The sequence below is a fragment of the Carcharhinus amblyrhynchos genome, chromosome 25, assembly GCF_965287045.1.
Source record: "Carcharhinus amblyrhynchos chromosome 25, sCarAmb.v2.hapA, whole genome shotgun sequence".
Classification (NCBI taxonomy): domain Eukaryota; kingdom Metazoa; phylum Chordata; class Chondrichthyes; order Carcharhiniformes; family Carcharhinidae; genus Carcharhinus; species Carcharhinus amblyrhynchos.
The window spans coordinates 19,123,871-19,145,896 of record NC_137348.1 but is presented as its reverse complement, the minus strand read 5'-3'; the positions used below and the strand labels follow the sequence as shown (position 1 = coordinate 19,145,896).

The window sequence follows — 22,026 nt, the reverse complement described above, 5'->3', positions numbered from 1 at the left end:
CACTTTTGTCATAAGAATAAAAAAGCAGAACACTCTTTAAAGAGAGATTTGGCATGTTCATACAAGGAACAAGAAATTAACATGCAGGTGCAACGAACAATTCGGAAGGCAAAGCCTTTATTGCAAGCAGTATGGAGTGCAAAACCAAAGAAATCTCGCTATAGTTCTACAGTATTTTGATGAAACAATATCTGGAAGTGAGTGCAGTTTTCGTCTCCACATTTAAGAAAGGATATTGGAGGCAATACAGCAAAAGTTCACTCTGTTGGTTCCTGGGATGAAGGGATTGTTTGGTGATGAGGCTAAGTAAATTCCAGAGCTTATATGCTCTGGAATTTAGAAGAATGAGGGGCGATCTCATTGAAGCCTATAAAAATTCTCAGGGGGCTTTGATAAGGTAAATGCTGAAAGACTGTTTCCGCTGAGTGGAGAGTCTAAAACATGGGGGCACAGTCTCAGGATAAAGGGCCAGTCATTTAGGACTGAGATGAGGAGAAATTACTTCACACAATAGGTTGTAAATCTTCACAATTCTCTACTCCACAGTGCTGTGGATGCTCCATTGTTGAATACACTGAAAGCTGCAATTGACAGATTTTTGATCTCTCAAGAAATTAAGGCATACAGGTAGCAAATGGGAAAATGGAATTAAAGCCCAAGATCAGCCAATACCATACTGAATGGCAAAGCACGTTAAAGGGCCATATGGCCTATTTCTTCTCCCATTTCTTGTGTCCTGTAAGACTAATAGTCTAAGGTTGGAAGTTCTCATCAATTTATAATTATGGGAAACTCAATAGTGCAGTCAATGTTAAAGTATAGACTCACTAACAGCAATTTCTGGATTTTCACATTATTCTGTGCATGTCATTTTCAGTGCAGTCATGATAGTGCATGCTGAATATTGCAATTAAGACTGAAGCTTTTTACACTGGATAGTTTAAGGGGAGAAATAAATAATATTTCATAGTAAAATCTGTTGGGAAGAGGACAACAATGGTTTTTGCCAGTCCAACAGTCATTGGCATTATTATGAACATCAAATTTAATTTAGGCACTTTCCCTTTTGCATTACACATCAAACCAACATGCTCAACAAGTCAAAATTTCAGATGAAGAAATCAGATTTTAAAAATTGCATGTAAAACATACTTTGGTTTCCAAACTGTTTTGCTGCCGAGCTCTCATGAAAATTAGTTTAATTTTTCCAGGTTAATAAGCAACCTCATTTACTGTAAAGTCACTCCTAATGAACAAGCACAGTTTAAATGCATCAACATGTATAAATCATGATGTAAACTACAATTCTACAATGGAGATCATTTTTTTTGTTAGAACTGCGACACTTTCAATTGCACCATAAACAGGGACCCACTACCTGAAACAACGTAGACCTGAACCATCAAGGTTAAAATGTGGCTGAAAACAAAGCAGATACTGGCAATTTATCTGTCAGGACCAGCTTGCAACACAACCATCATGTCATCCATCTGTGTGAATGAACGAGAGTCCTTTTTTCTTTTTACACATATGGTGGGTCAAGGAATACTAAAGCCATAAGTAATGCTCCAAGTGGCAAAGAAGAGAATTAAAACAGATGATTAAAAAAAAATTTAACCTCTAGCAATGTGCAATAGAAGTTGGTTCTGAATCACTTGCCTAATGTGGAAGACTTAAAGATTGCTGAGATTGACTGGCTAAGATCAAGTTCAACTGGCAAATGGCATTTCTCAAAAGAAATTACAAGTTACGAAGCATGCCCTTCTTCTACATGAAGAAATATTGATCATAGGTTAATTGTATTTCAAAGTATTGAATATGATGAGCTTTTTCATTCGTGATATTTACAGAACCCCAAATGCCACTTCATATTCAACAAATTAATCTCGTGCCACCTGTCCCAGAATCTTTTGGACCAGAAGGATGACTAAAATAAGTCTAGGATTGCCTGTATATGATTTGTCAACAGACCTCATAAGAGCTATCGTTATAGCTTGCCTCCACCTGCCAGGAAATACTCCCTGCAGTAGTGACCTATTTATGAAGGGGAGTTAAGGATTTTGACAGATGGTTACAAAACCATTTTTCAGTATCCTCAAAACGCATCCAGAGATTTCTATGCCGATCATTCCAAAATCAAAGATATTTTCCAAAATGAAAGCTTTCACATTTCTTCTAGGTACAGTTTTATTTGTGTCTCCCCGCCCAGGGAACCAAAATAATTAATTCCGCTCCTTTCCGGTTCCAATACTCAAAGTAACACCAATAGATAAGCACCACTGGCCAGTATTGAGAATACTCAGACTTCCAATTCAAGAGTACATTCTTCAATCACTTCATCTACTAGAAAGCTCTAATAATCAGTTTTTAAATTAATCAGTTCGGATCATTCACCGGCAGCATGAAAATTGTAGGTAAACTTAGCACATACACTCACTTGAAATAATGAAGTCAATAGAAAGTTAGAGGGGAATATTATCCTGCAATGTTTGGGGAATATATGGAGACATTAAGGCAACTGCATGTCTGAGTCCAGTGTTAAATTGAAAGACTATATGTGATACATATAAGAGCGCAAAGGAACTTTTCAAAACCTTCAGTTCAGAAATGCCACTGGTCACAATTCTGTAACTGCTGATGTTCTCAAAACCCTGACAGACCAGCTGCTGCATGTCTCATCTATTTCAACTGTCCTTGTCAACCAGTATTACACAGTACTGGATGGCAGGCAGATGATAAGTGGCATGTTATTTTCTACAGTGAGAGGCCAAGTCAATAATTTTGTCAAGAAAGATTGAAGATGATGTTGCCCACCCACCTCTTCTCTGTTCGGATTACAAATACTATTAAGTTATAAGCATTCAGCTCATTAGCTTGCAGATCAACATAATAAGTGCAAGCCTTGGCTCAGTGGTAGCCCTCTCATCCCTAAGAAAGAAGGTTGCTGGTTTAAATCACATTCCAGAGATTTGACATTAAAATCCTGATTGTCCGTACTGAGGGAGTGCTGCATGGTCAGAGGATCCATTTTTCAGATGGGATGTCAAATAAAAGGTCCAACTGCCCTCTCAGCTGGACATAAAAAGATCCTGTGGAACTATTTTGAGATGTAGAGGAGTGCTTTCACTGCCATTACCAACAGTTATTCCTCAATCATCACTAAAACATGTGACCCCACTGCTGTTAGTGAGTCCTTACTTTTCTCAAATTGGTTATTCACTATCACAACAGTAACTACAGCCAATGAGATGCTTCTGAAATGTAAAGTGTTTTTGATGTCCCAAGGTAGGAAAAGGCATTATATAAATCTAAGTAATATCACTTTTGACCTCTGTTCAAGAAAACAAACCTAATTAGCCAGGGAAAGAAATCATGGGCTGTGGTGCTTCGCATGTTTCCCGGTCCCTTTCTATCACCAATTTCAGCCTCATCCTCTCATCCTTCAGGAACCCAGAATTGGAAATCATTGTCACAATTTGGGGGGGGGGGGGGGGGGGGGGGGGGGGTTTGAACCGTTTTACATTCCTTGTCCCTATTTATAAGGCTCACCAAGAGCTAAGGTTTCAGTATGATGCACTTTACAACCGCGGTTTTGTCACACAATTACACACAACTTGGTCGTTCATAATATGTATCCAGCTCAGCCTTTTGAACCTGCTCCTTCACAGCATCTGGACAACAATGCCCAAAAGGCTTCAACTTCACAAACACTCTAACCAACAATCCCATGTATAAATGAGAATATCTTGAACAAACAGCAATATATTTTGTTGGCACATGACTCCTGGCTTCACTTCCAAGTTTAAAAATGGCAAAACCTTCTGGTAAATTAGCACCAACTGATTCACCTGCAATAACACGCTATTTTTATCCACACAGGTATGCTTTCTTAACAGAAAATTCATACTTGGGATTGAGTGATAAATATTTCTCATTTAAACTGAAACTAAGCACTTTTACAAATGCCCCGTATGAAGCATGTAATAGAGGAGCAAATGATTGTAGACGCAGGGAATCTGAAATATAAACAGAAATGCTGGAAATACTCAGCAGACTAGGCAGCATCTATGCAGACAGAAACAGAGTCAATGCTTCAGCTTCACAATCTGAGCTAGTTCTGATGAAGTATCACTGATCTTTGTTTCTCTCTTCACAGACGCTGCCAGTTGTGCTGAGATCTACAATACTTCCCATTTCCACTGAAGCAAAAATAATTCGTTTGCCAGCCCTCCAAATAAAAAAATCAGATTTCGTGAAAGTCTGTTATTCCCCTTCAGAAAGGGACCAAGAAACAGCTGCCCAAAATTTTGTCCGACACAACATTAATTGGTTTAATAGCACAAAAGAGGAAATGGGTATGATTTGGTGGCAATTACGGAGATACAGTTGCAGCGAAACTAGGTTTTAAAATAGAATATCTAAGGATACTCAGTATTTCAGAAGAATAGATAGAAATGAAAAGGGAGTGGTGTAGCTTTGTTAGAGAAGGGAGCGATCAGTACTGTGGTGAGAAATTATATCGGCACTGGAGATCAAGACATTGACTCAGTAGAAAACAGTAGAATAGATAAAAATAAGAAATAAATAAGGAAAGTCACTGGTGCAAGTTCTATATTGATACCCAAAGAGCAGTTCTGCAATGGGCAGAGCATAAATGAGGAAATATTGGGGGTTTGTAAGAAAGGCAATAATCATAGAATCCGTACAGTGCAGAAGGAGGCGATGTAGCCCAATGAGTCTGCACCGACTCTGACACAGCATCCCATCCCCACCCTACCCCATAAGTCCATGCATTTATCTCACAAATTCCCCTAACTGACACATCTTGGGGCACGAAGGGACAATTTAGTTTGGCCAATCACCCAATCTGCACATCTTTGGACTGTGGGAGAGAACCAGAGCACCTGGAGGAAACCCACACAGGCACGAGGAAAATGTGCAAACTCTGCACAGGGTCAACCAAGGGTTGAATTAAACCTGGCTCTCTGGCACTACGAGACACAGTCTTAATCACTGTGCACTGTGCCATCCATGATGAGTGATTTTAATATGCATGTAGACTGGATTAATCAAATTGGCATGGGTAACCCCAAGGGAGAGCTCACATATTAAGGACTGCTTCTTGGAGCAATACATTGTGAAACGAACCAGACAGTAGGTCTGGGTTTGTCGTTGTATGAGAAGGAGAAATTAATTATTGATCTTATAGGTAATGACTTTCTAGGGAAGAGCGATTATAGCATGCTAAAATTTCAAATTCAGTTTGAGGGAGAGAAACTGGAGTCCCAGAATAGTATTAAAGACTGTCAGAGAATACAGCAGGATATACATGGCGTGGAAAATTGGGCAGAGAAATGGCAAATAGAATTTAATCTGTACAACTGTGAGGTGACGCATTTCAGTAGATCCAATTCGGATCAGAGCTATAAAATAAATGACAGAACCGTCTGGGAATACAGGTCCACAGATCCTTAAAAGCAGCAGCACAGGTGGAAAAGGTGGTGAAGAAACCGTATTTGCATGCTTGCCTTCACTGGACAGGGCATCGGGTACAAAAGTTGGCAAATTATGTTAGTTATATAAAACAGTGGTTAGGCTACATTTGGAATACTATGCCTAATTCTGGTCACCACATTACCAGAAGGACATGGAGACTTTGACGAGAATGCAGAAAAGGTTTATCAGGATGTTGCCCTGGTATGGAGGATATTAGCTACGAGAGATCGAATAAACTGGGATTGTTCTCCCTGGAAAGACGGAGGCCAAGGGGCATCTTGATAGAAGTTTATAAAATTATGGGGGGTAGGGATAGGGTGAACAGTTGGAAGTTTTTCCCCAGGGCAGAAATGACAATTACAAGGGAACACAAGTTCAAAATAAGGAGGGAAACATTCAATGGAGATGCGCAGGGGAAGGTTTTTTTTACACAGAGGGTGGTGAAGGCCTGGAATGCACGGCCAAGTGAGGTGGTTGATACAGTTACATTAGAAACATTTAAAACTTATCTGGATAGACACCTGAACAGACGGGAAATGGCGGATATAAGTGGTTGGTCTAGATATAACAATGTGATCGGCACAGGCTTGGAGGGGCAAAGGTCCTGTTCCTGTGCTGTACTGTTCTTTGCTCTTTTATTCTGGAGTTAAACAAAGGTAATTACATAGGCATGAGGACAGATTTGGCCCTAGTGGACAGGGAGAGGAAGATTAAAAGATAGGATAGTTGATAAACAGTGGCAGATGTTTAAGGAGATTCTCAATTCCTCGCAACTAATATATTCTGGAAAGGAAGAAAGATAAGAAGGGAAAGAAACATCCATGGCTAAGCAAGAAAGTTAAAAGACAACAAAGACAAAAAGTAAGGCATATCATATTGCAAAGACCAGTGGCAGGCTAGGAGATTGGGAAATTTTTAAACCAGAATGCTGGCACCGTGGCTAACACTGCTACCTCACAACAGTAGAGCCACGGGTTCAACTTTGACCTTGGGTGACTGCCTGTTCATGTGGCGTTTGCACTTTCCCTATATCTGCCTGCACGAGTTTCCTCCGGGTGCTCCACTCACAGTCCAAAGATGTGTAGATTAGGTGGATTAATCCGTTAAACGCGCAGAATTATGGGGATAGGGTAGAGCGGAGGGTCTGGGCAGCATGCTGTTTCAGACAGTCGTTGTCGAATTGATGGATCAACTGGCCTTTCTGCACTGTAGGGACTCTGATTCTATGATCAACAAAGGGTTACTAAAATAGTAATAAAAAGAGCAAAAGCAGATTTTTAAAGAAACTAGCACAAAACAAAGTAGCTTTTGCTATCCTTTAAGTATATAAAAGGAAAGAGAGTAGCTAAAATGAATACTGGACCCTTGAAGGATGAGACTGGGAAATGAATAATGGGGAAAACAGGAATGGTGGAGGCACAATCAGTTTCCAAAGTGGAGCACAACAGTACGATCCCAGTAGTAACAGATAATGTAGTGGGAATAAGAAGGAAGGAACTTAGAACAATTATTAATAAGAAAAAAGTGTTGGCATTAAAAGCAGACAAGTCCCCTCAGCCTGATAGCCTATACACTAGGGTCTTGAAGGAAGTAGCAATGGGGATATTGGATCCATTGGTTATCATATTCCAAAATTCCCTGGATGGGGGAAAGGTTCCAGTGGATTGGAAAAATGCTAATATAACTCCTCTATTCAAAAAGGGAAGGAAGCAGAAAGTAAGGAACTATAGACCAGTTAATTTAACATCTGTTGTTGAGAAATATTTAGAATTCATTGTTATCCAATGAAGTAATAACAGGACATTTGGAAAGTCAAAACACAATCAGAGTCGGCCTGGTTTTGTGAAGGGTAAATTGTGTTTGACTAATTTGCTAGAATTCTTCAAAGACGTAACAAGTAGATAATAGTGTTTTAAAAGGGGAGGTCGATCCCCTCTGAGTGCTAACACCTAATCACTCAAAGAGGATTACCTCGCTTTATTATCTGCTAAAATGTGTGGAAAATGGCATGATCCACTCTTTAGCAACTTTTAATGGTAAAATCAAAGTAACAACCTGAGACCCTCGTTTTCAAATCAACAAATCACACTATTTATTTAACTAACAGTGAACAGGTTAACTAAGCTATTAGCAAACAAAATAAAACACTATTCTAACAGAATCTGTTTAGATAAATACAATTCCCACTTATTAACTTTTATTCACTCTCAATATTTCAACTAGGTTTGTTGTCTCCCAGAATCTTCTATCTTCTGTCTGGAAAATCTATCTTCTTTTGCTGTCTTCACGTTTGAGATAAGGCTTTCTTTTAAGACATAAATGAGCTGTGATAGAGACCAGTTGCTGTCTCTCTCTGGAGCTGAGAGCTGTCTCTTATACCCCTAATGCTACACCAACGTCCCCACAATAGGATTGGTTCTCAGGTAACCAAAAGATGAAATCTAATAGGCTGATTCAAATTGCTTGGGCAACATTCAAAAACAGCCTGTTGTCTTGGCAAGACTAGAGTTTGGCCTCTCCATACAATGTTGCAGTGTGTGTACTGCATGCATTGCACCTTTTTTTAAACTTTCTAAGCACAGACAAAAACCCTACCTTTTAAAGGGATCATGCAATGCTTTTTTCCCCAGCATTTTTCAATTTTTTAAAATTAATCTTACAAGCACCAAATTCTAATATTCTACTCAACTTTGCAACAATAGGGATCTTGTAGATATAGTATATCTGGACTTTCAGAAGGCATTTGATAAGATGCCAAAAAATTAATACACAAGTACAGTTAGGGGTAATTTATTAGCTTGGATAGAGGGCTGGCTAATCGACAAATTATAACCGACAAAAAACAGACTTGTGATAAATGAATCTTCTTCTGGTTGGCAAAAATGTAACTCTTGGGATGCCACAACATTTGGTCCTCAGGCCCTAACTATTTACAATCTATACTAATGACCTGGATGCAGGGATAGAAGGTACTGTAGCCAAATTTGCACCAAAATAAAGCAGAAAGCAAATTGCAATAAAGAAGTAAGCAATTTATAAATGGATATGGATAAGTTAGGTGAGTGGACCAAAATTTGGCAAATGGAGTTTAAAGTGGAAGTATAAGATTACCCATTTGGTTGGAAAAATATAATGGCAATTTATTATCCAAATGGCCTCTGCTTCAGTGTAGAGTGATCTGGGTGTCCTTGTGCATGAATCATAGAAAACTAGTATGCAGATACAGGGAGGAAGACAAATGGAATTTTGGTATTTACTGTTAAAGGAAGAGGGGACAAAAGTAGAGAAGTGCTGCTGCAACTGGTCAAGGCACTAGGGAGACTGCACCTGTAGATTTGTGCACCATTTTGGTTCTCTAACTTGAGGAGGGATGTAGTTGCATTGCAGGCAGTTCAGAGAGGTTCACAAGATTGAGGAGATTATCTTACAAAGAGAGATCAAGAAGTTTAGGCCTATACTCTCCAATGAGAGGAGGCCTATTTGAGGAACGCAAAACACTAAAATGGAATGACAAAGTAGACCGAGAGGATGCCTCACAAGAGGAAACAATCTAGAATGAGAGGTCATAGTTTTAAGATAAGGGTAACAGATCTAAAACAAAAAATGAGGAGAAATTACTTTTCTCAACAGTCGTGAGTCTGTGGAATTCACTACCTCAGACAGCGGTAGATGCTGGGACATTTGACACAGACAGATCTTCAATTGGTAATGGTTGCAGAATTATGGAGAAAGGGTAGGAAAGTGAGTTGAGGCCAAGACAAAGGTAGCCATGAATGTATGGAATGGCGAAGCAGGCATGAGGGTTGAATTGCCTCCTCCTGTTCCTCGTTTTTTTTTGGTTTTTTTATTCCAATTCAATCAAGTCCAATTCAGACTCTCAACAAGTTGAGACATTCCCAATCCAAGCTGACAAGACAGGGCTCTCACTTCCTGTCTTGGACTTGATCTACATGATGCAAGCTGATTGGAGTAGGCATAGCACCTCCTCCAAGGCTTGATCTCATTTGCATCTTAGCCAAAAGGCTGAGATGCTGCTTTTAAAAATTGCTTCAAATAAAGCTAAAATGTAACCTAATGACTTCAACCAAGTGCAGCATGTCAACACTACACTTGACCTTAGCCAAAAGGCCGAGAAGCGATATGTAACATGAAACATGATCTTTTTAAAAAATTAAGATACGAAGCATAAATAACTTGTATGCAAAAAGAATTCAAAGCAATACAACTTTTTAAAAAATAATTAATAAAAATGACCATTAAGTAGTTCCAAGCAGCAGAGCTAACAAAACAAACCTTTTTTTTGCTTCAGAAGCAGAGCTAGAGACTGTTGGGAGTATGTAGGCAATACGCCAGGACAGAGTGTGCCCAGGGTCACACACCAAGAAGTGGGAGGAGGTTGGGAAGGGCTTTCTGGGGGTAGAAGTGAGGCAACAGGGTTTCACCTTACTCCAGGTATGAAAAGAAAAAAATCTCCAACAGAACATTCCGCATGTGAATCCCTACGAGGCAAGAGGGACTGAGGAATCAGGTGTGTTCTGCTCGGCCAATGGTTATTTCTCTTCAAAACTAAAGAGGGAGAAATGTATGTCCTGTAATGTTAATATATAACTAATAAATATTACATCTTCAAAAAATTATACAGCATATAATCCATCACATTTCTCCCACTCTTTAGTTCTGAAGTCACATGGACTCAAAACGTTAATTGTTTCTCCACAGATGCTGCCAGACCTGCTGAGCTATTACAGTATTTTCTGTTTTTAATTGGCCAACAAGCCTGGGCTGCCCTTGAGGCATGGGCCCCAGTCATTAACACCATCTGCACCCCTTTATCCTGGACCCAGAATCTTACAGGAAGACTGGTGGAAGAGTAAGTGCTATCTACAAAGCCCGGCACCATTGGTCACCAGTAGAATTTGATGTTCTATAAAGTTTATATTTCATCATTGATGCTTGGAAATTAGTTTTGTTTTAGTAAATTTCAAAGCCATGGAAACCAATCAACTTGTGTGGATGGTCAGAAAGATGCTGGCACATTTTTGACTCTCATTAAAAAAACACAAGCAATAGGAGCATGAATAGACCACTTATCCCCTTCAGGTTGCTTTGCCAATTCAACACGATAATGGCTGATCTTCTGTCAGAACTCCACTTTCTCATCTGCTCCCAAAACTCTTAATTCCATGAGAGAACAAATACGTATTCCAGCATTGAATATACTCCATCATGGGCATCCACAATATTCTAGGCTCAAGAATGCCCAAAATTCACAACTGAGTGAAGACATTACTCCTCATCTCAGACCTAAATCTCAGCCCTAGCCAAGGGAAACAATCTGTGTTTATTTGTCAAGTCCCTTCAGAATCTTGTATGCTTCAATGAAATTACCTCATTTTTCTAAACTCTAGAGCATAGGCCCAATACACTTAGGCTCTCAACAAAGGAAAACCCTCTCAGGATAAATTCAATAAACCTTCCAACAGCAAAGTGCTAATTTAAGTTTAAAAAACACAATTCAGAACAGATGGAAGGCCAACCAGTTCTGCTACTCATAGCATCAAGGGGTTTTAAACCGACTTCATTTGATCCTTTCCAGCAGCCACCTTCCAGGGATGCGTTTAACAAAAGGTGCTGTTATATTTGAGTATTGTTGACTGCTGACGTGTGGGTTTGGCAACGTTAGCAGCTCTCCTAAGCACAAATGGCTTGACCCCCGGGCGGTGAAGATCAATTTTCTCGCAAATTTTATAGTCTAATCAGAATAGCCACCTGCAATGAACTGCTAAATGTGCACTTAAATAATGCAGGCATACAATTCCACGAACTGATTCAGCATGAGTTTCCAAATCGCATGTACTACAATGATAAGTTACATCATGATGGAAGACACTGTATTTGCCAGAAGAAATAACTTCTATGTTCCAAATTGGCATGCTACAAGGCAGCAGGAAACTGCAAAGTACTTAAAATATAAAAATTGGGAGAATTATGTAGGACATATCAGGTACCACTTTACAACAGAAAAGAGCTGAACATGGGAACGGGGTGACAAGATTTGTGAACAGGACAGGGCAACGTGTACATGTTTGTAATTTTCTCATTATGACTATGTAAATAATTAGCTTCACATCAGTGAAACCTAATCACATTTTCCAGCTCTTTTTCCTGTTATCTTTCAGTTCTTATTTTCAAATGTTTAACTAGTTTCACATTGAATGCCATGACTGACGTGCATCAATAGCCAAATGGATTCAATCTCAAATAAACTTTTGCATAAAGTATCTTACAACCAACCTCCGCACCTTTTATGAATCCCAAATTTATGCCTCTTCTGTTATTGATTCATCAACCAGTGGAAACATTTTTTTTACTTTTTCAATCTCCTACAAAAGATTCTGCACTCATTAGAAGCATTAGTGCAGAGGAATGGATTTCAAGAAAGCAGTCAATTTATTGGAGTCTCATTTTAATAGGTTGTTAAGAGGTACAGATCGCTTGTTACAGAAGTATAGAATGTTGTACATTGTATCTCACCAAATAGAATCATTTAGCATATTTGGAAACACAGTAATCATATAGCACAATAGATGCTGAAAACACAACCAAGTTACTCACTATCGCACAAATGCACTTACCCTTTTCAGGTTATGTCAAATATAAACAGAAAATGCTCATTATAATCAGCAGAGTATTGAAAGTATTTTCTGCCATTCCAGAGTCCAGCATCTGCAGTATTTTACACACGCATGCACACAATTTACTCTCTAAACAACATTTTATTAAAGTTAGAACTGCATTCCTGAAAATGACAACTTTAAATGAAACGACTCTAATAACATCACATTTTTCCATTAAAACCAAAATGCAGTTAGGTTTTGTCGGAGCTTCCTCAGCAGAAAAAAATTAAAAGTTAAAGTCACAAGTAAGGCTTACATTAACACTGCAATGAAGTTATTGTGAAATTCCCCTAGTTGCCACTTTCTAGCACCTGTTTAGTTCAATGTGCTAACCAAACATTATACTCCATAAATTGAAATACAAAATTCCTATATTGCTAAATGAAAATCAGAATTATAATAATTTCCTATTTAACTCCCACTCGCTGCTGATCTTATTTCCTTCCCAAACCACCCACTCATCACACAATCTATACTCTGACCCTCCTGGTCATGGCAGTCTCTTCCTCTCACCAACTCTGACTTATGGCTTCTCCCTCTCCCTAACCCACTCTCCTGCTACCAACCCTCTAGCTTGCAGCCTCTGATGCTCCAACTCACCTCCTTGTCAATCCTTCTTTGCAATCAACCTCCCTATTCTGAGCCCTCACTGTGAGCAAGGGTTCTGGAGATGAGGGGCAGGAGAAGCAATGCTCGGCAGCAAGAGACAGTGAGGGAGAAGGGAAGTTCACTTCAAAAATTGTAAAAACAAAATATTGTGGATGATGGAATCTGAACCAAGAACAGAAAATTCTGGAAATTTTAGCAGGTCTGACAGCATCTGCGGAGAGAACGAGGCTACCATTTCAAGTCTATCTCGTCCTTTGTCAGATACGTCTGATGAAGGGTCATCCACACTTGAAATGTTAACTCTTTTCTCTCCGTAGACGCTGTCTGGCCTCTGAGATTTTCCAGCATTTTCTGGTTTTGTTTCACTCCAAAATAGCGATTGGGTCACACAGCCCTACATCAGGTCAGCGCAAAATGGCTTTAACACGAAACATGCTACGTTAAGTGAGAATATAGACCCCATTAACTGACAAACTGAAACAACACAAAATGACAACATTAAATGAGAATGAACTGTTTTGCGTTATCTTTGATAGCTCTGCTTCCATAGGTGTTATATCCTGGAATGTCTCATGGTCTGCTCAATTCTAATGGTTTGAATGTTATAATTTTTCTGAACCAGATGATCAATGATTTTGGTATTCATTTCAACATTGCATTTTAAACTATCCTTAATGTTACAAAACAAACACAACTGAAATTCTTAGTCTCACAAAAGTTGAATGCAAACAGGATTTTGTTAGGATACCATTATTCCAAAAAGCTACTAAAACGATCAACTAGCAAATGTTAATTGCTACTACATTTACCTTAATTTTCACTGTGGGCTGTGTAATGTGAAATATCTCCCATATGTTCTAAACCAAATCTAAAAGAGCTAGTTCCATCAACACTTGCAAAACTTAACACTAAAGCAATTAGCACTTACGGAATTATTCCCCTCCCCCCATTTTCTTTTCACTGCTTCATCATAAAGTCACAAGTTAACCTGCATGAACTAGCATAATTCCTCTTCCACAGATGCCTGTCAAAAAGCAAGCTGCCAAATCCCTATTCTGGTACTTAATGGAAAATAGCAACCTTCTATAATTCCTGTTTGTCAAACATATTTGGTTGTAACTATCTTTCAAATGCTCTTCTCACACTTCCACTCTGGGTTATTTATGAATACACTGAGGCCCACAAATGAGACCTTCTGCAAAAAAAAACTATTTACTGCCATAATTTGACTTTCTTATGAACAGAACGATAATTGCCTCATTACACTTTTCAGCGTAACTAAACCGTGTGTATCACCACAGCATTTCATCAAAAAGCAGCTGGAGGCTGAGGCAGATACATATGTATAACTCCAGAATAAAAACTGCATGACTTAGTAAACAACCAAGGATTCTGGCATATGCGTACACCTCCCACATACAACATTAGATTTCAGTGATATAGTGGTCCAAAGAATTGATCTATCGGATATCACACAATATGGAAAATAGCACTTAAAACTAGATATTTTATACATTTCTCATGCAATGCAACACTCTTAATTCAGTACTTTTATTTCTTTCATCATCTGTATCAGATCTGTAACATCTAGCCCATCACGTGTGACAATTCAAATTCTCTTCAGCAACCCAAACTTTGAAAGCCAAAACGTGGAACAAGATCCCTGAATGTTTTACACATAAATTGTGTGCTCATAAGAAATATTCATATACTCATTAAACCATGTTGAGATTCTAAGCAAATAAAAATCAAAATTAATTTTTTTAAAACAATTACACAAACATAGTGCACGCTGGAATGTGATCCTCTGAAATTTTGGGGACAATTTTTCCTGGATATTTGATGCACTTAAAAAACCTCAAGTGGCCAAGATTGGGCCTTGAGCTGCAGTGCTGGTTCAGCACAAAACACCACCTTGGTGGAGGAGTTCAGTGCACACAGGGAGCAGCTGCCCAGAGGATCATTAAGGGGCAAATTGACAATTAAATTGCTGCTCGTGCTCTTTAAAGAGGCAGTAGGTCATTTGGTGCCTCATGTTTGACCTACCGCAGTGACCAGCTGATTGGGAGTAAACCAGGCCTTGTTGAGGATTGCGAGCACTATTTAAAATGTCATTTTTTGATGTTCAATTGCAGCTGGGGTTCTAAAAAAAACTTCTAAAATGTAATCAAAATACCATCTGGGACATTTTGTCAAGATTTTAGCAACACTATGTCAACATATATTCTTGAAATTTTCTGAAGACTTCAACTAAATAGAAAGAATGCTGGACTAGCTTACAGCAGTCAGCAGGAGAGGAGGGATGCTTGATCATTCACCATCACTTGGTTTGTAGAAGAGTAGTATTAGCTGTTAATATTAATTGTATTGTGAAGGTTAATGATAAGCAAGTGGAGGATATTGATTAAATATCTTGAATATATTTTAATTTAAATGTTTATTGTATTTTTGTTTTAGAATGCCCCTTTAAAAGGCTGGTCAATAGTTTTGTTCATTTGTTTTATTGCCATACTCAAGAGAGTATAAAATTGGATTGTTTGCTCTTTAAAGGGCTGTCAATTCATTTATTAAATATTCAAAACAAAGGATGTTGGGACACTGTCAGTTAATAGATAGGAAACAGACATGTCCTGCTGCATTCTGTAAATAAACCAAGTGTTAGGAAATAAATGTGTCTAGTTAAATACTCCACAATCTGGTTTGGAATCTCCCTTTACTACTAGCTGCTGGAACAGAGAATGGACAAATAGGGAGAAGTAGACTCAAAGAACATTACAGCACAGGAACAGGCCCTTCAGCCCTCCAAGCCTGCATTGACCATGTGTTCAACTGAACTAAAACCCCCTACCCTTCCGCAGATCATATCCCTTTATTCCCATCCTATTCACGTATTTGTCATGATGCCTCTTAAAAGTCACTATTGTATCTGTTTCCACTACCTCCCCTGGCAGTGAGTTCCAGGCACCCACTTTATTCTGCGTAAGAAAACTTGCCTCAAACATCTCCTTTAAACTTCGCCCATTGCATCTGAAATCTATGCCCCCTAGTAACTGACTTTCTATCCTGGGAAAAAGCTGCTTTTTCCCAGGATTCACTCTGTCCACGCCCCTCATAATCTTGAGGACTTCTATCAGGTCGCCCCTCAACCTCTGTCGTTCCAGTATGAACAAACCAAGTTTCTCCAACCTCTCCTCATAGCTAATGCCCTCCATACCAGGCAACATCCTGGTAAATCTTTTCTGTACCCTCTCCAAAGCCTCCACATCCTTCTGGTAGTGCAGCCACCAAAATTGAACATTATATTCCAAGTGCAGCCTAAGGTTCTACAAAGCTGTAATATGACTTGCCAGTTTTTAAACTCAATGCTCCAGCCAATGAAGGCCAGCATATTGCTACTTTCAGTGACCTGTGTACCCAAACACCCAGATCCCTCTGCTTATCAACATTCTTAAGGGTTCTGTCATTTACTTGTATTTCCACTTGTATTAGGCCTTCCAAAATGCCCTGTCTCACATTTGTCTGGATTAAACTCCATCTGCCATCTCCTTGCCCAAGTCTCCAACCGATCTCTATCCTGCTCTATCCATTGATGCTTCTCAACACTACCCGCAATTCTACCAACCTTTGCGTCATCTGCAAACCTACAAATTAAACTAGTTACATTTTCCTCCAAATCATTTATATACATTACGAGCAGCAAAGATCCCAGCACTGATTCCTGAGGAACGCCACTTGTCACAGCCCTCCATTCAGAAACGTATCGTTCCACTGCTACCCTCTGTCCTCTATGTCCGAGCCAGTTCTGTATCTACTTTGCCAGCTCATCTGGTCCCATGCAACTTCACCTTCTGCACCATCTGCCATGTGGGACCTTGTCAAAGACCTTACTGAAGTCCATGCAGACAACATTCACTGCCTGACCCTCAATCATCTTCATCACTTCCTCGAAAAACTCGATCAAGTTAGCAAGACATGACGTCCCCTTCACAAAACCATGGTGCCTCTCATTAATACGTCCATTTTTTTCCAAGTGGGAGTAAATCCTGCCTCGAAGAATCCTCTCCAATAAATTTCCCTACCAGTGACATAAGGCTCACCAGCGTGTAATTGCCTAGATTATTCTTGCTACCCTTCTTCAACAAAGGAACAACACTGGCTATTCTCCAATCCTCTGGGACCACTCCTGTAGCCAGTGCGGATACAAAGATTTCTTTCAAGGCTCCAACAATTTCCTCCCTTGCTGCTCTCAGTATTCTGGGGTATATCCCATCAGGTCCTGGGGACATGTCTACCATAATGTTTTCTAAAGAATGCCAATACCACCACCTTTTTGATCTCAACATGACTCAAACTACATACACACCGTTTCCCAGACTCATCATCCACCAAGTCCTTCTCTTTGGTGAATACTGACACAAAGTACTCATTTAACATTACGCCCATTTCCTCTGGCTTCATGCATAGATTCCCTCCCCTGTTCTTGAGTGGGCCAACTCTCTCTTGCTCTATATATATGGGATTTTCCTTAAGCCTGCTGGCCAATGACACTTGGTGACTCCTTTTAACCCTCCTGACTCCTTGCTTTGGTTTCTTTCTACTTTCCTCATATTCCACACTTGCTTCGTGTGTTCCCTGCCTCATAGCCTTGAGGAATGTTTCCTTCTTCTCTTTGACGAGGCTCACAAAATCTCTTACTATCCATTCCCAAAACTTGCCATACCTATTTTTCATTCTTGCAGGAATGTGCCTATCAACTTGCACTTGAAAGCCTCCCACATGCCAGATGTTGATTTGCCCTCAAACATCTGCCCCCAATCTACATTCTTCAGTTCCTACCTAATATCATTGTAATTAGCCTTCCCCCAATTTAGCACGTTAACTTGAGGACTACACTCATCTTTATCCATCAGTTCCTTAAAGCTTACTGAATTGTGGTCACTGTTCCCAAACTGCTGCCCTATTGAAACGTCAACCACTTGGCTGGGCTCATTCCCCAACACCAGGTCCAGTGTGGCCCCTTTTCTAGTTGGGCTAGCTTCATACTGTTTCAAGAAGTCCGTCTCAATTCTCCTTACAAACTCTGCCCCATCCATGTCCCTAGCACTAAATGAGTCCCAGTCAAAATAAGAGAAGTTAAAATCTCCCACCACAACACCTTGGCAAAATCTATCTACATATCTGTTCCTCTATCTCCCACTGGCAGCTGGGCAGCCTGTAGTAAACATTGAACATTATGACTACACCCTTCTTATTCCTGAGCTCTTCCCATATTGCCCTGCTGTATAAGCCCTCTGAGGTTTTTCCCCCCCACAGTACAGCTGTGATATTCTCCTTAACCAGTAGTGCAACTCCCCCACCCCTTTTACATCCCCCTCTATCCCGCCTGAAATCTCTGTACCCTAGAATGTTAAGCTGCCAATCTTGTCCTTCCCTTAACCAAGTCTCTGTAATAGCAACAACATCATAGTTCCAAGTACTAATCCAAGCTCTAAATTCTTCTGCCTTACCTGTTACACTTCTCGCATTGAAACAAATACACTTCAGTCTACCAGATTCTCTTTGATTAGCAATCACACCCTGCCTGCACTTTGAGTCTTACTGGCCCTACTCTCTGGTTCCCCTACAGTTAATTCACCTTTGCTTTGGATCCCACCCCACTGCAAAACTAGTTTAAATCCTCCCACGTGACACTAGCAAACTCTCAGCCTGAATATTTATGCCCTTCCAGTTCAGATGCAACCCGTCCTTCTTGTACAGGCCCCACCTGCCCTGGAAGGGAGCCTAATGGTTCAGATATCTGAAACCCTCCCTCCTACACCAATATGTTGTAGCCACATGTTGAGCTGTACCATCTTCCTATTTCTAGCTTCACTGAGACATGGCAAAAGGAGTAATCCTGACATCACAATCCTAGAGGTCCTGCTTAACTTCCTACCTAACTTCCTAAACTGCTGCTGGAATACCTCATCACTCCTCCTCCTTAAGTCGTACCAATATGTACCATGACCTCTGGCTGTTCACCCTCTCCCTTCAGAATGCTCTTTCCCTCCCTACAGGTAGAACACATTCCTAATCCTCTATTCCCCCTCCATCAAGGTCTCAAATGCCACATTGGAGAATCCAAGCAACCTCTCAAAGTCCCTGAGGTATCCCTCCACGTTGATTTCTCTCCCTGCCAGCACATTCTGCACCTGGAGTGGAGGTTTGGAAGTACAGGTTGCAGATACTATTACAGGAAAATCGAAACCCTTTCGTAGTAAACATGCAGTTGGCAAATTCATTATCTGCACATACCTATGACAGTTACCCTGAAAACTGCATATTAAACTCGCACTTTCTAATGTGTTTCTTATTCACAGGGCACCCATTCAGCACTGATTTTCAACTTTTGGCCCAAATAACCAAAGTTTTTAAGGGAAATCTGAAATACCTCTGTATTGCTGAACAATGTTCTTGCGTTTCCACAATAGATATTTTTTTCTTGCAAGCACTGCAGATGTTGGGGTTATTTTTAATTGATCAAAATTACTACAGTATTTAATCTATGAGCAAATGTTGGTCACAGAGAAAATTTTCTCAGAAAGACAAGGATTAATCAGGTTGATCAGCTTATTCATTCTGCAATATAAACATCATTTTGCAAGATTAGCATTTTTGGCCCATTCCAAGTAAGCTTTGAAGAACTAACTTCATAAACTGCTGCAGTTTACGTGGTGAAGGTACCCACTAGTGCTATTGGATAAAGAGCTGTGGGATTTAGTTCCAGCTGCAATGAAGGAATGATGCTATCTGTCCAAGTCAGGATGGTATGTGATTTGGGATTGACAATGTGCGCATCTAATTCTAGCTATCCTTCCAAGATTCAGGGGTTGCTGTCAAAGAAGCCTTGGCTAGTTACTGTGGTGCATTCTGTAGATCGTACACAGTGCAGTAGCCTCAGTGCACTGGTAGTGGGGAAGTGGAAGTGGACTGCTTTGTCCTGGTTAATGTTGAACTTTGGTGCTATTACAGCTGCATCCATCCAGTCTCCTGATTTGTAGATGGTGGGCTTTATGTGAATAGACACAATGCTCAAGGGTATAGGAAAAAGGCATCAGGTCATAATGTTCTTTGGGGATCTGGTGTAACACAATGGGCTGAATGGCCTCCTGTGCTGTAACAATTTTATGATTCTGTGAACAGCATACTAATATTGATATTTCTGCAAACTCCTCACAGGCCCTGAAAAGCTAATTTTACATTTCTCCATTATAAAAAGCCTATGGATTCCAAAAACAATAATTTTCCTTTTCTTGAAAGCTTGTTTTGATCTTTATTTGAACTTCTATATTAATGATAAGAGCTATCAGAAAATTGAAATTAAAAAAAGTCAAGGCATTCAGAACTTAGTTCCAGGTTTATGGTGTTGAATTCTTCAATGTGATTAGCCACACACTGTGCGCTGACATCGATGCTGCTGCATGCCAAGACGTCGCCTTGACTTGGCACGAGATTTAGACTGTTACCAGGCAAGGAATAAAACCACACTACAGATGTCATTAGATCTTAGTGAGAAGCTGAGGTCATAGCAATCTCCCTTGCTTCACCTATTCAAAGCCACTACTCCCTTCACATTCTTCTTATAAAAAATCTATCACTTCACACTTATTTGCTTTAAATTTCATCTGCAATCTAGGGAAAACAAAACTCATCACGCCGATCAGTTTATTATTAATTTTGCAATATGTCAGTTTATCTATGCCCTCCTGAAATCCAGTACTATTCTTCTATTTTCTACATTTGTAATCCAAATCATCTGCTAATATTGAAATAATGCTCTCTCTAGCCATTAAAAATTGCAGCACTCATTTGCAAACACCATTGTACGTTAAAAACATAATATAAGAACTAGGAGCAGGAGTAGGCCATCTGGCCCCTTCAGCCTGCTCCGCCATTCAATGAGACCGTGGCTGATCTTTTTGTGGACTCAGTTCCACTTATCCGCCAGCTCACCATAACCCTTAATTCTGTTACTGTTCAAAAATTTATCAATCCTTGCCTTAAAAACATTCAATGAGGTAGTCTCAACTGTTTCACTGGACAGGGAATTCCACAAATTCACAACCCTTTGTGTGAAGAAGTTAGAACATAAGAACACAAGAAATAGGAGCAGGAGTAGGCCATCTAGCCCTACGAGCCTGCCCTGCCATTCAATAAGATCATGGCTGATCTGAAGTGGATCAGTTCCACTTTCCTGCTTTCTCCCCATAACCATTAATTCCCTTGTCTGTCAAAAACCTATCTACCTGTGACTTAAATATACTTAGTGAGGTAGCCTCCACCACTTCAACGGGCAGAGAATTCCACAAGTTCCTCCTCAACTCTGATCCAAACTGCCCCCCCCCCTTATCTTGAGTCTGTGCCCTCTAGTCCTGCTATCCTTTCTAAGCGGGAAGAATCTCTCTACCTCTACCCTATCCATCCCCTTCATTATCTTATACAAAGAACAAAGAACAACCCAGCACGGGAAACAGGCCCTTCGGCCCAACAAGCCCGCGCCGCCGCATCACCCTACACCTATTCTACCCTGCGTGTCTACGAATGGAACCCCTAACTTAGCCAGATTCAGGGGAGAATAGTGTCAACTTGGTAAACCAATCAGCCTAAGAGCACATCTTTGGGGTGTGGGAGGAAACCGGAGCACCCGGAGGAAACCCACGCAACCACAGGGAGAATGCGCAAACTCCCACAGACACAGGCCCAAATCCATGTATCTGCACAGCTAGCAGTGCTAGTCACCGAGCTGTTGCGGCGCCCGTCTACCGGTCCAGGATCAAGCACACACACCGACACGAAGTACTAGGCCACTCCCGGAACCTCCAAGAGCAGCCCACGCACGACCCACCGTGTGCATGCCCCTCGTTTGAGAACAAGGTGGACCTCCACCTGCGGAATAAAAAGACAAAAACGTTAACATATAAGTCTGCATTTCCGGTGTCTCCCGAGGTTCTGACCTTATCTAATAGCCCCTACTATAACCCTCCATCCTCGTTTCACTCGTGTCTATCTAACTGAACCTTAAACGAGTCCAACGTTCCTGCCTCCACCACCCTACTCGGTAGCGTGTTCCATACCCCCACAACTCTCTGCGTAAAGAACCTTCCTCTCACATCCAAATTATACCTCTCCCCCCTCACCCTTAAATCATGACCTCTCGTATTTGTACCCAGTCTAGGGAGCAGTCTCTCACTATTGACTGTCTATT

At 40.3% G+C, this 22,026-nt stretch overlaps 1 protein-coding gene and 1 non-coding gene across 5 annotated transcripts in view; both read right to left on the bottom strand.

Annotated features, from left to right (window-relative positions):
- mapkap1 (MAPK associated protein 1) overlaps positions 1-22,026 on the bottom strand; it is a 282,802-nt gene that overhangs the window by 200,550 nt on the left and 60,226 nt on the right. The window lies entirely within an intron of this gene.
- LOC145358456 (U2 spliceosomal RNA) lies at positions 9,438-9,636 on the bottom strand. The gene has a single exon (XR_013889479.1). It is a non-coding gene; the product is annotated as a U2 spliceosomal RNA (small nuclear RNA).